This window comes from Aedes aegypti, chromosome 3 (genome assembly GCF_002204515.2).
Source record: "Aedes aegypti strain LVP_AGWG chromosome 3, AaegL5.0 Primary Assembly, whole genome shotgun sequence".
Lineage (NCBI taxonomy): Eukaryota > Metazoa > Arthropoda > Insecta > Diptera > Culicidae > Aedes > Aedes aegypti.
Genome location: NC_035109.1, coordinates 188,499,270 through 188,527,081, shown reverse-complemented (window position 1 = coordinate 188,527,081; position 27,812 = coordinate 188,499,270). Strand labels below are relative to the sequence as shown.

The 27,812-nt window shown below is 35.8% G+C and overlaps 1 protein-coding gene across 6 annotated transcripts in view; it reads left to right on the top strand.

Moving 5' to 3' along the window:
• The window catches only part of LOC5577100, a 152,158-nt gene that overhangs the window by 25,791 nt on the left and 98,555 nt on the right, over window positions 1-27,812 (top strand). The window lies entirely within an intron of this gene.

Here is a 27,812-nt window from a genome sequence, read left to right as displayed (position 1 = left end):
ACCACATCAACACAGTTGTTAAGGAATCACTTCAACTATTCGCGCTGACTCGACGTTTTGGCCGAGATTTCGATGATCCTCTTGCTATTTTAGCAATCTACACCATAGGTTCCCAATCTTTTTAGATGAACGACCCACCTAGCTACCAGGTTTATTTCTCGCGACCCACCATGGAAAAACAGTAAGATAAAAGCGTTCTGTTGACGAAAGCCAAGGAATTCAATTTTACAAATGTTCTTATATTCAACAATTATTTCCCATAAGGGTCATGCACAAATTTCATCACGCTATAAGGGGGGAAGGAAGTCGAGCCAAGCGTGACAAGCCTCACAAAATTTGCGGAGGGTTCATACAAAAAACGTGACAAAGGGGGGGCGAAACCTAGGATGAACTAGAGAGCAAATTCCTGATTACGATGAACTTTGCCATATTGTAGATAATGCCAGCATAACCAACAGACATCAGATCGCAGACATTGTTTTTTTTCTGCAATGTTTTGAGTGGACTCATAAGAAATAGTTTGACCCTTCGACCTTGATGCTTGCTCCTGCGGGGGCAGGCGACAAGGGCTGGATCAAACAAGTCGCGCATCGTTCGCTTAGTGAAATGAAAAACTGCTGCGGAACGTTAGTAGTGTTTGATCTATTGATCGCGTCGCTTGCTCTGGCGGGGGCGAATGATGACAACTTGTTCAGCGTACAATGCGATTATCGAACGTGATCGGCATGATTATATCATAGATCGCATCACCAATCATTGGTGACTCCCAGATCTTTATTTAACCCTTTAACCCTTTCCCTTCCCTTCCCTTTCCCTTCCTTTAACCCCTTAATCCTTTCCATGACAACCGTGGAGATGCAGAGGTGATCTCGGTCACTAATAACAACGGTAGTCACACTAGCATTCCTTCCCTTCCCCGATTACCGTAAGGACGTGGCCGGCGCCGTTATTGACTTTTAAAATTTGAGCTCTCGATTTGTGCACATTGAATAATGGTAAGGTAATCTCAAGCCCCATTCATTAATTCCATGTGCAACTTCGATTGTTTTGGTCAATCACGGATTAGCAACTACGAATTGCACGGTCATTTATGCTTATGCTTATGCTTAATATTTTGAGTGGACTCATAAGGAGTACACTTTTCTACGGTCGGTTTAGTTTTAACACCAGTCCACGGCGCTTCAATCACCGTTATTATCAAATAAAATATACCATCCGAACGACAGTCGGCAGTTGATTCGTATCGTCGTTCTGCACTTCTAGGCCGAATTTGAAAAAAATCCTTAGTCGGAATTTTGAGTTACGCCCATTTGAAGTTTATATGATAAAAATCACATGATGCATGGCACTTTAACTGGTTTAAACAAACAAATTATGACAAAATTTTATAGTTTCATTTTTTTCTGGTTTTAGATATCGAAAAATACTTTTTTTTTATTGTATCTAGACCGACATTTAAAGGGCCAATGCTATGTTTAGTTATTACAAATCAGCAAATAGACGATAAATGATATCAACAAATCTAACGCCTGATAGTGATTTTAGGAAATTGTCCAAAGCATTCAAATATGTATGAATAATACTTGGCCAGGATATTTAGATACGCACTTTTAAAAGTTTGGAAAGAATATTGCATGGTGAATTCCGCTCCATCTATAATCAACGGTTAGGTGCAAACAAAATCATTACACCTTTGCGGTTGTTCTTATTTCATTAAATTTAGCAAGTTGTATAAAATTTACACGTGCACATATTGTCTACACTGACATTAGACCAAAGTATAACTGAAATATATACAAATTAATATAGCTGAACAATGACTATCAAAATTGATCGTAACACTCGAACATCACTTATCTGTACTTATGTAAATTATATATCAGTATTCTATTCAATTCTATTTAATTCTATTTAATTCTTTTCTATTCTAGTCGGTTCTATTCAATTCTATTCTACTGTACTTAAATTTATTCTATTCTGATCCATCCTACTTGTTCTTTTACATATTTTTTGCAAATTGTCACTGTCGTAATTGACAACTGCGCGCAAATCATTTGAACGGTACACTTACGATGTTTGTACGACTTTATAGCGCTGACAGGTCTGTGAAACAGTGCTATACACATACTCTGATTCCTAATCCGTGCTACGCTTAATCCTTCAGTGAAATTCAACTGAAATATTAATTTACTGCCAAAATTTCAATTGAATGAAGAATACATTTAAAATGAATGAAATTTATAAAAAAAAATATTAGGCTCAGCTTTCTCAGTCATTCTTGCAACTGAAACTAACACTAGGATGAAAGTGTTCGGAGTGAAGACATTTTTGAAAATAATTTCAATGTATTCAGAGACGATAGATCCCAAAAGAAATCAGGTGGTGGAGTTCTTGTTGCTCTTTCAACAAACTATAATTCAGAAATTATTACAATGCCAAAATTTAATGAATTTGAGCATGCCTGAGCAAAATTACACCTAGCGGGTGAAACCCATGTTTTTGCCTCCGTGGTTTTCCCTCAGACCATGCACATAAGAACACTTATGAGAATTTATTTCTATGTGCTGAGCAGATTATCGCAAAACTACCATCAGAGGTTGAAGTTCACATATATGGTGAATTCACTCAACGTACTGCTGATTTCATTTACGATTCTGAAAATGAAAATATTCTACTTCCAGTCGTTGGAGATAATGAAACGCTACAACTCATGACAAAATGGCAAATTTAGGACTAAATCAAATTAATCAAATTAAGAATCAACAGAACTGCTATTTGGACTTCTTTTTAACAAACATTTACGAAGATTTCTGTGTGATAGAGTCATTAAACCCATTATGGAAAAATGAAGCTTTTCACACAGCAAACGAATATTCTTTATTTATTCACAAACAGCATAGACCCAACGAATGCGAATACGAAGAATTCTTAAATTATGAGTCCATGAGACGAAGAATCAACAATATAGATTGGCAAACAATTTTTAGGAATGAAGGAAATGTTGAAAATGCTGTAGATTTGTTTTATAATATTCTCTCTGAAATAATTTCCCAAGAAATTCCCATAAAAATCAAGCGGCATAAGCGTAAGCATAAGCATGATTGACCACCCGCAATTGCTACTCCGTTATTGCAAGAACAGCTGTACTTACACAGGGAACCAACAGACACTACTCGGAATCAGTAGCATCCTCAATGTATAAGTACTGGTGCTCTCATTATTATAATAAACAATACCGGCGCCGGCGGCGTCCGAATGCAGGTCAATTTGGGAATGGGAGGGAAATGTTGACGTGTTACTTGCTTTACAGAAGCCGAGAAGTCCTCTGCACTTCCACAAGAAAACACTGGGAGTTTGGATATGGGAAAGGATTCGTTTTGGTAAACGATAAATATATAATTCGAAATGAATACGTGAGCATATACACGAATAACCGACGCTGATAGCGCGGTTACTACGCAAACCGGACACGATACTGATTTCGTTGCTCGCTCCACAGTAGCATACAACAGGTTCAACGTATCAAACTCCACTGACGCGTTTTTTTTTTGTTTTTCACCGGCACACTTCGTTTTTTCTTCCGCGCAACGCGAACCGGACACAATGGATCCGGATTCCGTAGCTCGCCCACAAGGAGCATGCAACAGATTCAACGGATCCAACACTCAATTCCCATAAAAATCAAGCGGCGTCACAGAAACACAAAACATCCTATCTGGTTTGACAGAAACATAAAAAATCTTTAAAATCGCAAACAAAAAGCGCATAAGAACTACAAAAAACACAATGACGATGAGTACTTAGAAAACTATTTGGATATCTGTGATAAGCTGAATTTAGCGATCGGCAATGCATTTGAGCAATATAACTTAAAAACAGAATTTGAGATAAAGTCCTGTCTAAAAAACTTCTTCAATTATGGGAAAACCAAACTCAAGTCTAATAACTTCCCTTCTGTAATGCAACTCGATGAAGAGTTTGTTTTTTGACAAAAACCCTGAAGAAATTTGCAATCTTTTGCTGAATTCTTCCAGGAGATATACACAACACATTCAGAAAATGATCGCGACCGTGAATATTTCGCATTTCATTCAGAATTTTCAAACACGATTGGTGTTAATCAAATTCAAGTAATGGATATTTTCCTGGGTCTAAAACATTTAGATGCCTCTAAAGGTGCTGGTCCTGATGGGATTCCTCCATTATTTTTTGAAAATGTTTGGCAAAGAGCTGACAAATCCACTATTTTGGCTTTTCAACATGTAACTCGATTCTGGACACCTCCCTAAAACATGGAAAAACTCCTTCTTAGTGCCTATTTTCAAATCAGGACGAAACCCAGACAAACGTAATTATCGCGGTCTAGCAATGATTTATAGTATTCCAAAAAAATCTTTGAATCAAATGTCAATGAAAAACTCTTCAGTCAAATTGAAAATAGCATAACTCACATGCAACATGACTTTTGTAAAGGTCGCTCGACGACAACAAATTTGCTAGAGTTTGTAAACTACACATTGAATGCAATGGATAATGGAAATCATGTAGAAGCCCTTTATACAGACTTAAGTAAAGCTTTTGATCGCATTGACATTCCTATGCTACTTTTCAAATTGCAAAAAAATTGAATCGAACCAGGACTTTTAAGGTGGCTTGAATCATACTTGACTGATCGACAACAAATAATCAAATTCAATCGAATAAAATCGAACCCCATTCAAGTCATTTCAGGCGTCCCTCAAGGTTCTCACCTGGGAACTCTACTTTTTATTATTTACGTAAATGACATTTCCTTTAGAGTTCTGTTTGATCTTTCGACCTTGACACTTGCTTTTGCCGGGGCGAGCGACGAGGGAAGGATCAAACATGTCGCGCGTCGGTCTCGTAAGTGAAAAAGTGGCGTGATCGGTGAGTTCGGTTGAAGAAAGTGAAAAAGTGCCGCGATCGGTTAGTTCTGTTTGATCTTTCGACCTTGACACTTGCTTTTGCCGGGGCGAGCGACGAGGGCAGGATCAAACATGTCGCGCGTTGGTCTAGTAAGTGAAAAAGTGGCGTGATCGGTGAGTTCGGTTGGAGTAACTGAAAAAGTGCCGCGATCGGTTAGTTCAGTTTGATCCTTCGACCTTGACGCTTGCTCCTGGGCAGTGCGTCAAGAAAGCTCGAACAGTTTTTTTTTATTCTTTTTGGGTCGCGCGTTTTTTTTTTCCTGAGTGCTTTTTTATAGCCGAGCAAACGAGTGAAGCCGAAAGTGGATTGTGGCTGCTCAGTCAAGGATAACGGATCAATTGGTGAGCTCGTTTCATGCTACTATTTCTAATCTATAAAATATGTATGACTGCACATTCAATCGTTACAATTGTGGGATGTAAATATGATTTTTCAACAAACTATGGATGGTTCGTCACTGTGAGTGTCGACACAAACTCTGATTCATGATTTATTTTGTGGGCTTCGTGGCCATGCGGTTAGCGGCGCCAGTCGTTTAGGCGTATTGTACCACGGGGTGTGGGTTCGATTCCCGCTCCAGTCGGTGGAAACTTTTCGTCAAACGAAAAATTCATCACTGGGCTACTGGGTGTTCTGTGTGTTGTCCGTTGCCTAATGTTTGTAATCGTTCAGTCTGTGCAGCCTTTGGCTGAAGACGGTGTAAATTGTCTTTTAATTTATGTTTACCATTTTTTTTTTCAGAACACCTCTTATATACCTTTATTTTTGTAATTAAAAAAACTTTGAATGGTTCGACACTACAAGTGTAAACTTGCGAAAGGTTCACTTTATTCAACAAACTTTGGATGGTTCGCCACTGTAAGTGTCGGCATAAGAATAAGAGTGTTCTATGATGTCCCAACCAATCGAGTTTTTTGTTTCTTTTCAAATGAGTAAAATATAATAACACATGCTTTCGTCCTGACAGCTGTAGGAATGTTACATTTAGGTATTTATTCAACAAACTTTGAATGGTTCGTCACCTCAAGTGTCGGCATAATTTTCCTCTACATAGAAATTGTTCATATCAAATGAAAATATTACAGTATTGGACAAAACATTTGCAACTTTTTCGATTTTCCATACAAAATGACTAACTTTGGTAAGCTATATCTCAGCTATTTATAGACCGATTTGAATGAAATTTTGACAGAACATCAGACATAACTTGAATTTTAACATATATTTTTGAGTAATTTTTCCAATCACAAGTTCAAAAGCAGTAACGGTTTGACTAAAGTCAATTTTTTGACGATTTTTTATAAATGACATAACTAAACATATTGAAGGAATAGCTTCTTGGTATCCTCAGCAAAGTTGTAGATTTTAACGAGGTGAACAAGTTTGCTGAAGACAGTTTTTGTGTAGGGCTATCAGATTTTGAGATAAATAGTTTTGAATTTTTCGTCGAAAATTACACTTTAGATAAACCGTTATAATTTATAAACCCGTGGTAGGAAAAATCACTCAAAAATATATGTTAAAATTCAAGTTATATCTGATGTTTTGTGAAAATTTCATTCAAATCGGACGATAAATAACTAAGATCTAGCTTACCAAAGTTGGTCATTTTGTATGGAAAATCGAAAAAGTTGCAAATGTTTTGTCCAATACTGTATATTTACGTATAAGCATGTATATATCTCACAAATCATTGTTTATCATGGTCTAATCGCTTATCAAAGTGAATCCTATGACCCAACGATCCTTCCCATTAACAAACATCCCTCCCAGTAACCTTTGTGGAGATGCAGAGGCAAACACGGTCTCCAAAAAGCAAAGGTTACACACTAACATTCCTTCCCCCAATCCCACCTGACTGCAAGGACGTGGCCGGCGCCGTTATTGACCCTTTATAAATAGAGGCACTGAATTATGCACACTGAAGAAGATTATGGCCAATCCTAGCCGAACTTCTAGTTGATTCTTTGTGCATTTTCACTGACTTCGGTCAATCACGAAATAGCAACCATTGATATGTGTAGTCAGTCTAAGCTAAGCTAAGCTAAGTTTACGTAAATGACATTTCCTTTATTCTTAAGAAACTTAAACTATTAATTTATGCCGATGGCATGAAACTCTACCTGGAAATAAGAAACAAAATCTCTCGGTTACTTACTTTTGTCTTTGAACAACCCTCTGAAACTCTATGTAAAATTATTGCAATGTAATAATTCCCTTGCAAGCAAAATTTCAAGTTATTTGTAGTTCGTCATCCAAATTTCAGCCAATTCGGACTACCAGAAGCTGACATACAGCACCCCAAACTTGGGCATTTTGTATGGAAAACAGCATTTGGTTACTAACTTATGTGACTGTATGTAAATGTAGTCTACATTCTGGTTGACGAAATAAATAAATAGATAACACATAAATAAATAAATAAATAAATAAATAAATAGTCCTATAGCCTATGGTCCAAACACAAATACAAATTAATCAATGCGACGGGTTGATGTTCCTAAACATCTAAGCAGTTTATCATAAAGTTTAAAACATTTGAAAAAATCTAACATATGTTGAGTTGAGTCTACAATCAATTTAATTTTTAGAAATGCCTTACAATTTATTAAAATATCATGTAGTGGTGATGTCATATGTATGATCTGTGCCTTGAGAGAATGTGGATAAGAGTGAATGTGAAGTCGATAAGTGCCCATGAGAATACTAAGCGGAGAAGCTGGCTCTTTTCCGGTTGGAATATAAGGCCAGTTAGAATAAACAAAAACGAGGGAATTAACTGAATAATTGCTGTAGTATTTGCTGAAGTATTAAATTTAATTAAATTTTAAAGAATTCATGAAGTATACTTGATAAATCAATCAAATTTATCAAAAGAACTGAAATTTATTAAAATTGCAAGATATTTTGCTGAAGGAACTTAAAGAGGATTCCATGGTCGAGTTTAATTAGGAGTTCCTGAGAAATTTCCTGGAAAAAATCACTGGAGAAAATGTGGATTAATTCTTGGACGAATCACTATATAAATGACTGGACGAATAAATGGAAATATCTGGAAGACAGAAATTATTTAGAGTAATCCATGTGGAAATTACTGAAGGTAATTACGGGTAGTGTTCTTGACGTAATACAGGAGAAATGATCGTATCCAAAAATCTGTGAAGGAATTTCTGGACGATTTCTATGATAATTCATCCGTGTTCGTTCACTCTATCCGTCTTTCAATGAGTGATATTTTGTGATTTCTCAGATGTGCAAAAAATCGAAAAAAAATGCTGTTATGCTTCTCCATTTCGAAAAGCCCTGGGTTTCCCAACAAGTTTGGACCTAAATCCGAAACCATCATCAACTATAGATTTTTGAAACCTTTCATTGAAACTTCCGCAAGGTATTGGTCTTGTACAGTACTAGGTACCAACATCAACCTAGTAGTGTACAGGTTAAGACCTATACCTTGCGGTATTTTGCATCCGATACTTGTAATAATAAGTGATCAATGTCAAACATTCCGAAAATTGCATTTTTAATTTGGGGCCGTGCAGTAATTGTATCACATTATAAGAGGGGGGAAGGGGGGGGTGTGAATAAATCACCAACCATAGGTGACTCCCAGATCCTTACCTTATCCCACTAACCCAATATCCTTTACATGACAACTGCGAAGATGCAGATACTACGAATTTAACGGTCATCTGTGCGAGAGCCTTTTTTACATTTCTGTGAGAAATATACTACATAGGGGTAGAAGCGTATACTACAGTCATCTCTCCCTTACTCGATATTGAAGGGACCATCGAGTTAGGGAGGTATCGAGTTACAGAACACAAAACCAATGAAACTGCGATCCAAGGGACCATCGAGTTAGCCATGAAAACCAACTTTTACTATGGTTCTCTAACTCGATATCGAGATACGGAATATCGAGTAAGGGAGAGTTAACTGTATACCGTTTGTGTTCGAAATAAAACTCGAAATTTCGCGAAATTCCGTATTATTTCGTTTGTTTCCTATTTTCCGCGGAAATTTTTTCTATTTGGTGAAACGAAACGAAATCGTAAAATAAAAATTCCGCTTTTATGAGTTCCGCGGAATTCCGCGGAATTTCGTTTCGAAGCATGTTTGACGGAATCATTCGGTATTTCGCATACCCTTAACTAAGACTAGACTTTCAAGGATAAGTGACGAGCTTTCTACAACTTCATCAAATAGTGATAATAGAACAGGTTGTTTGTAGAGCTGGTCAGGTCTCGGGTTTTCAAACCAGTTCGGTTTCGAATAGCTATTACCTTATCGAGTAAGGATCGGTTTAAGATATGAAAAAAATGGGGTTTGGTCGGGTTTGGTGAAAATTGTGAACAAAGCAACAATCTAAAAGCTTCTTTTGTCGTCAAAAGCGATGAATTTACTCTTTTTCAAAATCTGGTTGTATTCGGAATTTTCACACAACATTTTTCGACCAGAAGGTCGGATTCGGGTTTGGGCTTGAATCAAATTATTTTCTCGGGTTCGGGTCAGGTACAGGTTCGGATGAATAAAATAAATCGGTTGAGAGTCGGGCTCGCAAAAAAAAACCCAATTATCTCTAGTTGTTTGTTCAAATGCTCTAATCCGTAGTTGTTTTTTTAATTCCAAAATCTCATCAACTTTAGATATTCGAATAAAATGCCTCAAATATTTCGGACTCCAATGAAAATAGCACTGAATTCAAGAGTCATACTCATAGTCATACCGTGGTGAATCAAAATCCGGACGGTATCAATATCCGGACACTCTGATGATATTCAAGAATTAAAGGCAAAATAGAAAGTTAAAATTACTATTTAAATTCATAACTTTTGCTACAAACATAGCTGATTATTTTACATTCATCTATAATCTAGTTACCATTGCCAATCAGTTAAAAGCAACGAAAACTAAAAAGTTGCTTCAGTTGAACGTCATTTCTTCGCGGTGCAAGTGATGCTGGTGATAGCGTCGATGAACGCATACACAACGTTTAGTTGACGAGAACATATTTAAATTTAACAATTAATGTAGTGATTCAAACTGATTTATTCACGAAGTGATGGGTTAAGTGTTCAGTTACATCCCAGTGCAGAAGTATGGAGTAATTAAACATTTAAAATAGGTACAAGATCTAAGAAAAGAGGTCGTCCGGAAACAAAGCCAAGTGATTATAAACCCGGACATTGAAATTAAATCGTTTATTTACTTAGCATGAGAACATAATTTACAAGTGAGTGATTGTTCCAGCTCAAACCATAGTCATAACAGTTCAGGTAAAAAAACCAACAAATGTGGCTTACATTTAAATATGCTATTCATTACAGAACACGCATATTTTCCTTAGAGCGTTACAAATTGAGTTGGTTTAGAAAGTTTCGCATTTTAAATATAAATAATTGCATTTTTTGAAAGATGTTCGTATTTTGATTCAAAAGTGTCCGGATTTATAGACATGATTTATCCAAGTGTCCGGATTTAATGACAAGACAAGCTTAATTATTTCAATTATTTTCATAATAAAATCTTCAATTTTATCAGAAAACTCATAATTTTCACTTAGTTCAGACATGAAAGTGTTCGTTTCATAATAAGACTTTCATTGATTTTGAATAAAACCTATTCAAAACGTATTTGAAATATTTATGTCGGCTCAAGTGTCCGGGTATTGATGCAGCACGGTACACATTCCTTATGCATTTATTTTGCTTGGTTTAATTAGCCACTGTTATGTTGCTTGACAGAGCCATGTATCATACCATTTTGAAAATCCCAATTTGTCACAAATGTGTATAGACAAAAACCTTGGTGATTATACCATTATAAAAATCAGTATGGTTTCATCATCGTATTCAATCAGTAAGGAAACATTTTGGTTACGTTCTTTGAAATTGCAAATTGCTCTTATTATTAAAATTCAACATTATCAATTACATATAATCATGTTGCAGAAATATTGCTATTCAAATTAATGTAAGTTGGAAGTCATATTTTCCAGCTGACATAATTTTACAGCATCATAATATCGTATTGTAAGTTAATAATGACCAAGTCTTTCACACGTTTTCAATAAACCCTCTTAGACAAATTCGAGCAAAAATTTGGTTACACATTCACATCGTAAGTGCAGAGAAGCGCCATATGCTTCCGAGCATGCAAGTGTTGAATCATTTGCAACCGATATCTGGTGTGCACATTTTTTTCCTCCTTTTTGAGAAATATGAAATCATTTTTTACTTTCATTTATGCCGACACGTCGATTCAGCATAGGAAGGAAAATCCTTTTTGCAGGTGCTCTCTGATTTTGCTTTCATCTCACGTATGGGGCTTATGCCAGTCGTCGTGTCGTCGTCTTCTGGATGCGACCAGATCTGGAAATATTTTTGCTAAAAAATCTACAACTCAAAGAATCCTTTACTCACAGATGCTACTAACAAGGGTATCAATTTGGATCACGGAAGATTGGAAGCTCACCCGACGAAAACGTGTATGATACACCTGTTAGGCAAAGGGTGCGAGCAAAACATGATACTGATCGACGGATATTGCGGTATAATCAAACTTTCTTTGAAGCGGTTTGTTTTTGGGAGGGTAAAAAGAATAGTTATAAGAAAACAAGTCATTTGTAGGCGACAGTTGGAACTAAAAGCTATACAGCGGTGAAATTGGAGAAATTTGAAACACGACATATGGTCAAGAATCTTCCTGGAATGTAGAGCAGAAAAGTGACAGTCTGATGCACCATTGATAGTCTTGGATAAAGATCAGCACAGCATTCTAATGAGCATGGTTTTGTTCAATAGCTGTTCGTTTTGAAAGGGACATTAAGCCGTAAGTCATTCGTCCCTTATCCCAGATAACCTCTTAGTATTTTATGGTTCTTATTCTTCTTCATTCTGGCGATTCATCCCAACGTTGACAGAGCCTGCATCTTAGCTTTATGTTAATATAAGCGATTTAACAGTTCTTAGTGAGTGCTAATGTGATAATTTACAATTTGTTGATACGTATCTCGTGTGACAGGGACGAAGATACTCTATTCCCTGGGAAGTCGGGAAAATGTACATTACGAAAATATCAAGCACATATCATATTTATTTCTTAATACATAAAAACGTATTCGAAATTCATGCTATATAATTTTAATATAAGAATCCCGATTACGTTACACATACCAGCAGTTTAACTTGGTATGACACCAAACCTGCCTTCCTTCCTACTCAAGTTCTTAATGAAGAACTCTTAACTGTTTGTTCAATGGTTCCGATAAACTGTCTAAAGATCAAATTGTGAAAATTCAGCAACTTCAAAATACTTAAAGAATGGAACCTCAGCCTAAGTGGCCTTCTAAGGTTGTTATTATTATGTCAAAAAATAGCAAACTGCATTAGCCACTTCGCACAGAAACGTGCTATTCATCAGAGTTTATCTTCGCCCCAGCTTCAACAACAAAGTGCATAGTGCGAACCAGTGGAAATTTATTCCACGAATGAAGGTGTTGAATCATGCAAAAACAAGAATAACTTTTAAGGTAAATCACGCTTTACGACCCATCCGCAGAAAAACACCCACCCAACCTACTGCGACACGGTCCTCGAACGTGGAAAGGCTTTGGAACATACCAAAAGATTTTTTGTTTTTTTTTTACTTTCGATGCTCACATTCTTGTAGCTTTGCTAAGTGCAAAGTTGGAAGTTGAAAGCATTCGACAAGGATGAAAACGAAGATTTCCAAACTGAGGGGTTTGGAAAGGTTAGCACTTTGGTTAAATTTGAAGTACAGTATTTTTTTTCACGTGTACATTTACAGTCTCCGAAATATAAAATGCACCAAAGCCGTTGGCTCATGTAAAATGGTCAACGATCTAGTTTATAGTGTTAAGTCTGTTATGCTCAGAAACGGATTTAACGTTTTCATCCGATGTTTTGGACACATTTATTGTGCCTTTCTCAAGGAATTAACTGTGTTCCGTATTCTACCCACATCATAAGCAGCATAAGTCAAAATATAGAATTGTTCTCGTTCCGGTGCTTAACACGAGCGTACTGCCATTATACGCATGATTGTCCCATGTTACTTTTTCTGCATTTTAGCTTTTTGTTCATTGTTACGCACAGTTTTAGAAAACACTCACAAAACATTAAAATTGTATGGAAACTCAATGAAAAGCAAACCAAGCCACTTTGTCCCATTGTTGAATTTTCACACATAACTGTCCCGCTGTTGTATTTCTACGCATAACTGTCACACAATACAATTCGCAGCGCTAATCTCAAACAAAATATTAGGTACGCAGTTCTTAATTGGCCGTGGTTTAAAGAAATCCTTTTGAATATCTTCTTCTTACGTTGTCTTTATATTCCATGTAAAACACAACCTGTTTTATGTCTTTATATTATCGGGGTGCATTCATATCAACACTGCATTGGGGCTCTCGTTCGCTGCATTTATCAAATATGTTATAACTTGCGATACATTGACGATCATGGAACGCTACAGACGGGATGTTTAACTTCGCTTTCTTTGATTGTGCTTCTAAATCAAGCGAGAACGAATTCTGCAATCGGTACTTGGGTTTAGGTAACCGTCGGTAACGGTCATCTGGGACGGGAATATTAGTAATGTTAGTTAGACAACCATTGTTACTAGAGACCGAATGTACCTCTGCATACCCATAGGTGTCTTGGAAAGGATATTGGGTTAGTGGTAAGTGGTAGTGGATCTGTGAGTCGCCTTACTAGATTCGCGATATTATAAGATAACCATATTGTTCACCGAAAAAGCATTCATCGCACTATGGGCGGTTTCCATACAGACTGGCGGCCAAAAATATTTTTTCCATCTCATGTCGTATTGATGAGTTTTATGATACAAATTTAATGTTTTATTTTCAAAAACAAGTTTTCGAGACTTACTTTTGAATAGTATTCGATGTGTTAACTATAAGCTAATTCGATTTTTTTAACCGCTTTATAAAAAAACATCATAAAAGCCACTATTTTGAAGCTATTTTTATTTTTTTATTGTTTCTAGGAAGCTTTTTTTGTAAGCTTTCAAATGGTTTAAAAACATTTCACGTAAGTATTATAGAAAAAAAATTATATTAATTTGAGTAAACCATAGTTTTTGTTAATAAAAACAAGTTTTTCTCCATAGGCTCAACTTTGGCACCTCATATCTGAGTGTGCAATGCAAATCATGCCCTAATATTTTGGGGATTTCTTAGCAGACATGTTTACAATGAAATGGCGAACAAGAATTGAAATTTGGGGCACATCACTTTTTTGATTATTGGTCGCCTGATAAGCCATAGTGCATCGCACGCCCCTGAAAAAGTAAGCGACACGATCAAAAGATCAAACACAAGCTACTGAAGCGATTTGCGATCCGCAATACTTTTTCACTTCACTTTACTCGTGAACGACGCTCAACAAGATTAATCCTGATCGACCAAAGGATCGAACACTTCGTATTCCAACTTGCCCCGGTGTATCTTAATATAAACGTATAACCTTGAATCGATTACACGATAGCTAGGGAATTGCGTTAGCAACACCAATTAGGAGACTTGACTATGCAACAATCCCTCCATGTGAGCATGAGCATGAGCATGATTGACCGCCCGCATATGCTACTCCGTTATTGCAAGAACAGCTGTACTTACACAGGGAACCAACAGACACTACTCGGGATCAGTAGCATCCTCAATGTGTAAGTACTGGTGCTCTCATTATTATAACAAACAATAACGGCGCCGGCTGCGTCCGAATGCAGGTCAATTTAGGGATGGGAGGGAAATGTTGACGGAAGCCGAGGAGTCCTCTGCACTTCCACAAGAAAACACTGGGATTTTGGATATGGGAAAGGTTTGGGTAAAGGATTCGTTTTGGTAAACGATAAATATATAATTTGAAATTAATGCGCCTAACCGGATTCGCGATATTACTCGATAAAAGCATTGAACGCCGAACAAGTGTTCGTCGCTCACCCCACAGGAGCAAGCGACAAGATCAAAGGATCAAACACTACTAACGTGATCCGCGATACTATTCCACCGTGGTTCCCGAACGACGCGCGACATGTTTGATTCTGCCCTCGTCGCTCGCCCCCGCAGGAGCAAGCAATCAGGTCGAAGGATCAAACAATACTCTATGCAAAAATCCCTACATGTGGGCCTCAAATAACCCAATACTAAACTCATGGTTCAATCGATGGTGTATCACAGCGGTTTTCATATCGTGCTCCGCGGAGCACTTGGTGCTCCGCAAAGCCTTGGTAGGTGCTCCGCGATAATTTTAAAAATTTGTACCAATACCTTGAAATAGTTCAACTTTTTGCTTTAAAATTCGCTCTCATTTATAACGAACCAAGAAAAAATCTAGAATATTCAAGAGTTACAATTTAAAGAACAAAATTAAAAAATACGGATTAGTAATTGCTAGCTTGGCTCTTGAAAATATATAAATGGTTTTAATTCATCTTCACCTTGTGATGTTTTTGACGTTATGGTAGAAGACGAAATACAGTTTTTACGAGTCTTATACTGCCTATAACTGCATGAAAAAAATGACCAAGAACTCAAAAGTGTTTATTTGAGGCTGAAATTTTGTACAGCTCATATTGAATATTAGGCGAATATCCAGAAAAAAAATTTGACAGAAATTTCATAGTTATCACACTACGATGCTCACATATAACCTCAATGTGACTGTTATGCGGTTACTTTTACCAATGTGACAAAACAACTTGGTATGTTTTTCAAAATTTCTAGAACAATCTCACTGATTTCAGTAAGCAGATCGAAAGTATTTATCATTTGATGACTCTCCCCGGTATTAACCTTCATCCAGCCAACATACTTTTCACATGCAAAAAATACACTAAAATGTGCATAACTTTTTTTGTTTATCGATGGATTTTGTTGAAATTTTCAGAACTTCCCGTAAAACTCTTCTAGTTCAAAATCATGTGATTTTGCGCATAAAAGAAGCGAGCTGAATGACGTGAATTTATGTCACATTTCAAATACCATTGCGTCTAATTCGGGAAATACCGATCATAGTGACACCGTTTTCGTGTCTTTTAATGTGAAAAATTACATTTTTTTTTGTTCAATACATCTTCAAGGACACATTTATGTGCCTTTTTATCTTTTACATCATGTGCCATTCAGTCATACTATGAATTACGTCCACAGTAATTTCCATTTTTTTAAGAGTGTGGAGAAGGCTTTCTGTATTAGCTATACCGGTATCTGAACTAAGATTACCGGTTAGGACCGAAAAGTCTGCCATCTGGTATCTGAACTAACATTACCGGTTAGGACCGAAAAGACTACCAGAGCGAAATTCCCGTCAAGAATGTTTTGTTTATTTGTGCTTCAACAGTTTATATACCGTTAAGTCACCAGTCACCGTGCGGCCTCCATTCACCGTGCACATATACAAATTCCTACAGAATATTCATACAATTTTCACAAATTATTCTTTTGTCAGCAAAATAAGATAAAACTTATGAAATGACGTAGTTTTTGTCACAAAGCATTTTGAAAAACCTAGTTTATGTAGTCAAAATCATGTGAATTCTGTTTGATAATGATATTTTTCAACACTCCTAGTAGAAACGCCAAAACATCACATTTTTCATTTTAACGATAGAGTATGAATTTTTTTAAATTTCAACAAGTTTTCACTGTGGATACTATAAGTAAGATGTATTTCATCCTATGAGCAATAAGATTCTATGCAAATTATAATTTTTTATTTCGTTTCAGTCGAAACCCAAATGCACGGTGAATGGACCCTTTTCAATATATATGGTTCCTATTACCATGCATTAGTGTAAAAGGCATGAAACTATTCGGTAATATTAGATTTATTGTTATGCTGTCATTAAACTACTTCATATTTAGTTTTTGAATGAATATGGAAAGGTTTGGACATTACAGTCAACCCTCCTATAACGGTTTTAATAAAAAAAATATATTTTTTATGGTTTTTATTGTAAATGATGATTTGAATACTCTTAAAAATGAGTGCGCACACTACTAGCAACATAGTTGCACCATCAACAACGTTTTTTCGAGATACAAAATTAAATCATGACGAAAACTATACGCACGGTGAATGGTGCACTAGTGTGCACGGTAAATGGTGACATAGAACGGTACGAGGCGACCTTAACATGACATTTTCAAACATAATTTCTGAATATTTTTTTGTGATGCATCACTAGTTTTAGATTTTTCCCTGAATTATTATATAAGTGCACGCTACGTAGTGGTAATCTAGTACGCTTTGAATAATTTGGAAAAGTTATATAATTTTTTGAAGTTCAATTTTTTCTTGAATGCACGGTGGTAGCTTGACGGTATTTGTTTCACATTACTCACAGGAAGTGTTTTTTTTTTTTAATCTCAACGGGGCAACTTCTAAACGTTATTCCTTAGAGTTCCCCCATACACAAGTTTGGTTCTAATATCTTTAACTACCGTTTGAAGGTTGAGTGCTCAAGTTTTCTGACATAGTGAAATTTTGGACCACCCTACTGCCTATTTGTCGGGTGAGCTGAGGAGGCTCCGCACTCATTATTTAAAGAAAACCATGCTGGCATGGGCTGGGATTTTAATACAAATCCACTAGAGTAAGAGACAACCACGTTTCCATTATATTTCAATCGTCGTTCATTATATCTCAATGTATGCAGAAAACATCCCATTGTTTATCAATGAAAAAACTTTATCCCGGTAAAATTAGAAGCAACCAAAAACTTTGAACTTGTGGAACAGGGGTGGGCATCTAAATGGATTATGTTTTTCAACTGCTGATTTGTCAAGCATCTCGCTGATTTTGTTGATCCTCGAATTGGCCTTGTCCCACATTGTTGAAATGAAATGAACAGGTAGAACCATAACGTTTTTTATAGTACAGAAAAGTGGGAAACAGACGAACGAGAGTTGCATAGAAATCGTAATGTTGGCAATCGTTCAAGATATTTGCCTCGACATTGCACAAACTGTCAAAGATTCTGTGATACCGATAAATTTCCTTTTTATTTTGGCAATTTATCATTATTAAACGTGTATGTGCATCTAAAAAGTTGGTAAACCACGGGATGTCTCCGCGGTGGACGTGGACGCTCTGGGGTTACGCGAGAATGGTGCAGAAGAACGACATGCTGATGCTGCCGCTGGGGACTGACGATAGTATCTCGAAAACGAAACATGATTGCAATATTTCCCCGGAAGCCAAGGCAAAACACAGTGAAAGCATTATTTCCATCCAAAGAACATGGCATCTAGCTCCTTGGAACTTTCTACGGAATCGAAAGAAAATTTATGACAGCGAAATATTTATGGATGGTTCTATTTTGCACGCTGGGACCAGCTGGAGGCGGCAAATTGTCGCTTTGTGAGGAGCCGATTTTTCCAGGGTGTTCGGCGATATATAAAGGACGCATCTTTTGCCACCCTGTTTTGCACTCGTCGACGTATATCTACCTTCCTGGTCGACGTGGCAACGATGACGGTTTGATAAATAGATGTGGCGTAATGGATACATTTTTTTCTTGATGCACAATCGCACTATCTCCTCTGGAAACAGAGTGCTATCAGAGTGATGGATAACACCGACTTAGCTGAGGTGGTGGGTACCTATGGCTCTCCTTTCTTGCAGTAAGGCGTAAATACTTGCTGAAAATGCATGACATTTTGTTGATAAATAGTTGTGTATATATTAAAATCTAAATATTAAAGCTAAATAGAGGCATGTTTAATTTATAATGGTGGGAAAGTGATAAAAAAAAAAAACAATTAAATTATAATTTATTAAAGCATCTGGGATTTAACAAACGAGTTCTCTAGTCCTTAGAAGAAGTTCGTGATCTTCAAGAGATTCCGGCAAAACGCGACAGTCTCCTTTCTTTGCGATAGGCGGCACTCTTAGCTTCCTCACTTAAATCAAAGAGCCTGGGCTAGAGGCTGCTTCAATTTTGTGTTCGGAAAATTTGACTAGAGCATCGAACTGATTGCTCATTTCGGTACAATTATTCATTTTACCCTTGGAAGAAAGTTCGCATTCCGGAGAAACGTCCTTTCTTCCATTCTTGCCACGTTTAGTGACAGTTTTAAATGCCACTTTTTTGGAAGGAAGTTGTGAATTCAGAGATTCATTCTTCCTTTTGTTGGTAGGTTGCAACTACCAACAAAAGGAAGAGTGAGTGTTTAGTGTATAAACGAAAGAAGACGAGACCTCCTAAGAGGTTTTTTTTCCCGAGATGGTGTCCAAGAAGGATTACCACCGCTACCCAAGTAACACAACTTGTTATATAATAGTTTAAAACTCACAGTTTATACATGTTCGATTGTATTTTTCTAGCATTTCAGACTAAAAATCAAACACTTCTAGAGCTTAAAAAGCGCAAAACATGGCGGCTTATATAACATCTTATAGATGTCTCGATAGATGTCGGGGCCCAGATAGCCGTAGCGGTAAACGCGCAGCTATTCAGCTAGACCAAGCTGAGGGTCGTGGGTTCGAATCCCACCGGTCGAGGATCTTTTCGGGTTGAAAATTTTCTCGACTTCCCAGGGCATAAAGTATCATCGTACCTGCCACACGATATACGCATGCAAAAATGGTCATTGGCATAGTAAGCTCTCAGTTAATAACTGTGAAAGTGCTCACAAGAACACTAAGCTGAGAAGCAGGCTCTGTCCCAGTGGGGACGTAACGCCAGAAAGAAGAAGAAGATGTCTCGTAATACAAAATGAAGAACTAAGATTTTGTTTAATCAACGATCTATAAACGTACTCTCAACATAATAAAAATATCAATTAAGTATAAAACAGTAACAAGCTATAATGAAGTTTTTTGACAGCAATAAACACTAACAAAATACATGCATATTCCAACTACTTGCATATGTTGTAATCAAGTATAATGCAAGTATAATAACTCTCAAAATACATTTATATAATAGCATGATGTATAAGTTGTAATGTAGCTATTTTCAAGTGATTTAACCTGAAAAAAAAACATTTGTATACCAAACTATTCACAACCAATTCTTATCACGTTGTTTTGCACGTGATTGCAGAAAAAAAATGTTGTGGATTTGTTATGGCTAGGTTCAAGACTCCAAAAAATAATTCCATTAATGGAGACTCTTAATTATGTCAAATCATCATATAATGAAAATCAAGTCATTAAATGATGAAATAAAGCATCATATTTAACAATGGTCGTCATGTTTCCGATGCGGTTTAAGATCTATGGTGCAACTTTTAGTTGTACTCCCCAATAATTCATGTGCCAGTTAAATAATTGGAAACCGAAATAAAAAAATGCCAAAGTATTTTTTTTTTGTTAGATTTGTTTTGATCCACAATAAAAACAATATGGCACGAAGCTTACAGTGACGTTAGAAAATATTTAGAACGGTTAATATGTATTAGTTATATATCCAAAATAATAATATATTCCTTTAACTTAAAATTGTACTCGGCGCTTCTTGATTAAAATTAATCAACATCCAAACCGCATAACCAATCCCTTTTCTAAAATTTATGGCATTTCTAACTCGCTAGCATTGTTTCAAATTTTTGGCCGGTGCTGTCGTATGTATCAAGTCTAACCAATAAAATCTTGCTTGGATTTAGATGTTCACAGCTTAATAACAGGTATATATAATATAAAAATACTTATAATATACGTCAATAACACATCATTAGAGCATGTTCACAAACTACTCTCGAATGAGTTATTGTTTTGTACCACGATAGTAATTATAACACCTTTATAACTTAATAACAGCATCTTCTCAAATTCCCAAATCAAAATAAATCAAACGTCAAAACTTAATTTGTTTGTAAATATTACAGCAATAATGACGAATTCAACTCATACAACGGCTCGAATTTTATCAAATAAATTTGCATCAAGCGCGTGAAAAGATTATCTACATCTCCTAAACAAATTTTGAAGATGTGAAGAGTTGAGAAATTTTGAAGTTTGCAGTAAATAGACATTCAATGAATTGGAACATAGTCAATTGTTCCCAAGGATGGAACACAGTAATACACAGGAAAGTAATTCATATTATATCTGTTAGCTCGAGAGAAAGCTGCCGTTTCCAGAAAAGCCATTGGTGGACCAGAACGATTGCCTTTCGATTAAATGCCGCCGATTCTGAAGTGCAGTTTTGTGTTTGTTGTGTAGTTTCTGTTTTCAGCATGATTCACATAATCAGTATGCCAGCATCCATCATCCAATCTTACAGTTAAACTCTGGCAGGTTGTAGCATGCTTTTAAAAGATACGAAACAACATTGTGGTATGTTGTTTTACTACCATCTGAAGATAATCTTCGATTGCCATCGCGAGGTAGAGCCATCAGAATTTTGGAATAAGCATCGCAAACGGGAGTGGGTAAATGGTGCACTGCCCATAACTGCAAAACAGTCACATTCGATATTTTTGACAAAATGGAGTTAATACCATGGAGAGTCATCAAATGATAAATACTTTCGATCAACTTACTGAAATCTGTGAGATTGTTCTAGAAAATTCGAAAAAAATACCAAGTTGTTTTGTCACATTGGTAATTATAACCGCATAACAGTCACACTGAGATTATAAATGAGCCTCGTAATGTGATAGCAATGAAATTTATATCAGAATTATTTTCTGACAATTCACCTAGTATGCGATATGAGTTGTACAAAATATCAGCCTCAAATAAGCATTTTTGAGTTCCTGGTAATTTTTAGAAATTTTAGTTTCCTCCCACACTGCCACAAAATGCACACTTAGTATTCCATTTACTCAATGCCTACTTTTGTCGAATGTTACAAATATGCAGTTATGGGCAGTGCAGGTTATAGTGTACGTACTAGGTCACGTTGTAAAAATTTGACTCTTGTAAAATGCATCTGGAAAGCTGATTATGGATTGGAGGTGAAAAGTGCATCGTATGTCCTATATAAGTTATATTGACGTTCAACGAGCTTTAATTTCACCTAGGCAATTTGACTTCCTCGATTTGAAGTTTGGGCAAAATATGTTATTTGTAAACTATTTTATAACTTTAATATGACCAACGCTGTCATGGATTTCAGCTATAAAACTCCTATATAACAATTTCTTGTATCTTCTGCCAAGAAAGATGTTTTCGGTGTTACTTGGGTAGCTTTCACCAACGGGTCCAACGAACAATCGAAGGCACAGGTCCAAACAAGGATCGTAAAGCGATCAATAGTAGAAAAAATAGTACTGAAAAGTACCGTTTTTAATATTACCACTGAAAAGTACTGTTTTTGTAGCACTGAAAAGTACTGTTTTTTTTTTTGCTTTAGGTAGTTTTTAAGAAAACTTCCAAGAGCAGAGAGAATTCGTGTACGCACATCACGAAGGTACGATGCGCACTTAAAACTTGAATTAGTGAGTTCTTCCAGTGCACAGTGGTCCAGAAATCAGTTTTATGCGGAAGGATGCATTTTGAGCTTCAGAGTTAAACATTAGACAAAAACGGTCTTCTACAAAGTTGTTTGCATAAGTTAAGCCCTTTGTTCGGTGTTATTGAAAATTAGGGTGGACCACATTTTCATAGAAATTGTGTAACTAATTTTCTTATTTGTAGAAATTATGTTATACATGCTTCAGCAAAGTTGTAGACCATTGAAATTTAAGCAACTTTGCCAAATCTTTTAAATTGACCGATTTAGAGCTTTTTTTCTACGGTGACATAGGGTGGCCCGAACAAAACTGGGTTTCTGGCTCTTGCGTTTTCAATTCAAATATCTCATCAAAGTTGTCTATGAAACACTTTTAGAGAAAAATGCGTAATTTAGTGAGTGAAGAAACTCGTTATCTCCTTCCGTTTGGGATTTATTGTTGTTTTTCTCACAAAAACATGTCTATTTTAATTGTGAATATTTCTGATTAAGGCAAACATAAAAAATATCTTTTGACGGCATTCAAAAGACAACATAAAATGTTATATTATTTCAAAAAAATACAGATGTAAAAAAAAGTATAGGAGCAGTATAGTCTTTGCATTTAGCCGCTTTTTAAAGCAAATTTTTGATTCATTTTATTTTTCCAAGATTGTTTTTCGAGTGAATTTCCGAAAAAATTATAAATATCTGTATAAAATACAACGATAATGGAGTATTTTTCATTCAACAAATACCTTGTATTTACAGAGATTTTTAATCTTTTTGTTCAAAAACTCCGAGTTTGGCATACTATAGTAACGAAACTTCAAAACATCTTGCTCTGTTATTCCAGGAAGACCTTGATAGAAGTACCGTAAAACGGGATTATTTTGATAATGCGGGCAACTTTGATAGTAGGGAACTCACAACCAGTGTTGCATTTGAACGCGTTCAGTCTGCGTTCCAGTTAAAATTTTTGAATGAGGGATCAAGTAGGCTTGAACATTGATCAGTTCAAAATTTTGAACCCAAGGGAGCCGAAAAATGGACGCGAAAGGAAAATTCTTCCAATGGCAGATTTGAACCATGTTTAGAAGCAGAAAGACTTGTAAAAGGTGTCAAGGAACACTTAAGGTTCCATACATTGTGCGTGATATGAATTCAATGTTGTTTAAAGTAGTGTTTTAAGGTTTCGTGCTTCGCTGTGCATTTTAAAGTGAGCAGCGTCCGAATCTTGCACGCAAGTTCACTGTTTGTTGCGTTCTCGTTCAAAATTAGAACGCGTTCAGTTCACTTTTGGCTCGCGCTCAGTTTGAAATGCATCACTGCTCACAACATTCTAAACGAAATAACATAATTTCTGATAACCAGTTAAGCAAAACGAATGCAAAGTAATGAGTATTAGTATGACACTTCATGTCAGAGCTATTTTCGTTAGAAGCGATAACATGTGAAGCTTCATACTCGATTTAATATTCGATGGGGTTTCAGCATTTTTAAAACCCTTACAAACAATCTGTTCTACAATCATTATTTGTTGTAGTTTTGAATAGTTGGTCACTTGTCTTTGATAGCCTTGTTATCAGAGAACATGAATATGGTCTCAAATCTCTTAGCGAAAACCATTTTTACAAACTGGGACAATTTTTGTAATCTAAGTCAGAAATTTCCATATAACGTTAAACGCCTAGAGGTATGCAATGCCCTATAAATGTAACGTAATTCATTCAATTTTGTTCGATTATCAAAGTTACCCCAAAACAGAAAACAGACTTTCGATTGCATGAAAAATTATATATCCATTCAAAATAAATCCTTTGACATATATATATATATATATATATATATATATATATATATATATATATATATATATATATATATATATATATATATATATATATATATATATATATATATATATATATATATATATATATATATATATATATATATATATATATATATATATATATATATATATATATATATATATATATATATATATATATATATATATATATATATATATATATATATATATATATATATCCATTCAAAATAAATCCTTTGCAATCGATAGCTTGGATGCCAGTACTTGTTTTAAAAATATAAAGTGCAATTTTTTGAATCAGCATGCATACATATTCAAGTTTTTTTCGAAAAAACTATCAAAGTTACCCCGTTTTACGGTATTTACAATGGAATGATGAACATGGAAAACATATCCGAAGAATTGTTTTTTTTTTCTATTGGGTGCCACCTGATTGCCCATAGTGGTCCAAATTTACCCAAAGAATCCCTTCAGGAATTTTCTCGAAGATTCCAACAATAATTCTTCCAGGAGTCACTTTAAAATCTTTTGAAGGCATTCCATCAAGAATTCCTCAAGGAGTTTCACCAGGAATTTCTCGCTGAATTAAGAAGGCGAAAATGCTAAGACTATTCAAAACATTGCCAAGCTAAGTAATGTTATTGTAGTTGCAAAACCTGGTTACGTAGTTTGGAAAAAAGCCTTCTGCAGCCGCACAAGCTTAACCGAAGGAACACAAAAGTGTGTACTATTCGCACAAAATCAAGCTCTACTTATCCAACACATCATGTGTAATTTTGACGTATTCTGAAAAACTTGCTCCTTCGATGATTTCCTCTTCTTTTTAGGCATTTCAAGGTTCCAAGGTTTTTCAAAATTGAACTCAAAATTCACAACACGAATTCTCAAACGATTTGAGTACATTGATATGTGAGGATTTTTTGTGGCACTCTTTCTCTTTTGCTTTTATGCCTTCTCACCCTTATTCATTCTTCAAAAGTACTCTTGAGTGACCCTCCCGAACAAAACAGGGCACGCGGAGTTGTCTTGTTGCTCTATATTGATGGAAATTCCCTTCGTTATGTGATGTGTCGCATCTTACGCGCTCAATTTTCGTTGCATCTCAGCTTAGTATTATTTTTCACTCCCTCACAAATATGCAAAGACAAAGACTACTCTAGAGTATGCTACCGAACTCTGGCGATTTTAAGGAGTATTATCAAGCCACATAAAAAGGCTTTGTAATACTAAGCATCTTTGTATGTCGTAAAATTTAATATCTTAAATAGCGCCCATTTCAGGGCTTTGGTCCAGTAGCTCTGGTTTTCAAAAGATTCATGTTCTCTTATACATGCTAATACAGTAAGCCGTCATTCGCTAACGGTGTTACACATTATCTGACTCTAAACCTATATTTGCTTAGTAACAAACGAATAATTAACTTTTGTCCGTATGTTTTTCTTCCGGACTCCTAACTTTGGCTTTGGCTTTGGCTTTGGCTTCTATGAATTGTGTTCCATGAGAACTTCCACAGCTATGAAATGTTGAATCATTTTTGCATTTGTATATCGTTTCACAAACACAAACTGTACTTACACAGGAAATCAACATACACAGAAAGACTATTTAAACTTCAATGTGATGTAAACTGAAGTCTATTGTAAAAATAAGTCAAATTCGTGTGTTGTTAAAACATTTGTTAACTCAAATGAATATACATTCAATTTTATACTAGAAATGTTTGAATATTACATGAACGTGTAAATTGAAAGTGAATTCGATTGAGATAATTTATTGGTCGTTTAAATTTACGTTTATTCTGATGCTCCAAATATGTGCATGAAAATAAACTTAAATTTACAACATTTTTAAAGCTGTGAAGTTTTTTTTTTTCAAAATTTATCAAACTAAGTGGCTTATTTTGTCAAGGTCTGCACACCCCTAAAATGTAATTGAAATCTAAGAGGGCGCTGCCAACATTTGTTTGAGTTGGCGCGAAATGCGTCAATGGTTGAAGCATCGAACCCACACCTCACGACACGATGTCTTTACAGGTTGGCGTCATAAACCGCTCGGCCACAAAGCCCTCTGAAATCCTGGCATTTTTGATCTTATTGAATTTTACACGATAAATGAGATAGTTTATGAAAAAAAAATGAAAAAAAATCCTTTTCAATACTTCGAATTTCGCACGTTTGATCATTAACACAAAAGCATCGCTGATATAGTATACAAAAAGGATTTTTGCCACATGTGTTGTGCACAAAATACAATAGCGCTACCACTGAAGTGTGAAAAATAGAGAATAAATCTGTGTAAACTTGCAATTAATCGTGCTAACCCTTACTTGTTAATTAGCTACACCTATTGTTCCCTCCGGTCACGATAAATTATTTTATACATTTTATTTGCGTAACTACTGGCAATGGGGATCATTGCTCGTATTTTGCGGTTAATTAGTGCACAGAGGTTGGGTAGCCCGCGATAGGTTCAACAGAAAAAAGGAGACTTCTCTTCATTATTGACCGCCAGATGACGGTTTTTCCTGACCTGACCGGAAGCCCAAAAAAAAGGCTATGGGTAACGAGTTTATTACGCCGCCGTTAAGAGAAAATTGCGTGAAGCGCTAGAAAGTTGTATGTTTCAGCGCCCCTTGGGAGCAGAGAGCAGGGTAAACTCGGTGTGATCTTCTCGCATTGCCTTCTGGGATTGGGGATTCTTTCACGCGGGTAATATAAATTATATTTCAGTTTTAATTTTCCACGTCTCTGTGTTTTTACTGGTGTGCTGTCCGAATGTCACCAGTGCGGTTGCTTTTACCATCATTTTCGTTTTTCGTTCTGCATACCAGCCACAAGCAGGACATACCCGACTAGTATCATATAACATGATTATATCACATTTCTAAGCAACAATATTTAGTAACAGCAACAGGTCAAAAGAATTGGATATAATTTTGTTATGAGATAGCTAAAATATTTTTGTAACAAATTTAGAAAATTCATGTATTATAATTTTGACATGGTATTTGAACGTTTGTTTTAAATCACATCCAAATTTATAAACAGTAACATTTGGTTAAATAAGAAGATGCTTTATACACATTTTGTAAAAGTTTTATTTCTTGCAAAATTTGTATTTTTTTTTGTTCTTTTTATTACTTATGGTACTTCTATTATAACAACTGATGATAAAACATATCAAAGAAACACATCCTGTTGTAATCTTGTTTCCTTCGTCTGATCGGGTAACGTCACAGCACAAAAATTACTAGAAGCACAAATGAGCGTTGAGACTAGGTTTGGCACGTGTATGCTCTAGACTGGTTGCTGACATGCTGTCATATTTTCGGTGGAAACTTCAAGATTAGCAACATTAATTTTCTCGAGAGTGGCATGTAGAAAACTTTCATCACTATTTTATGAGCAAGGCCTATTTCTGCTCTAAAACTTTGTTTACCCGCATTAGCAAGACATGGAAGTTCTCCTCAAGCTGCTGAACATATTAGTAGGCATCATATGATTAACTTCTTTTCTCCGTAACGTTACATCCCCACTGTAACAGAGCATTCCCATAATTGACTTTTTTTTATGCGTGCTAAGCACAATACTATCTG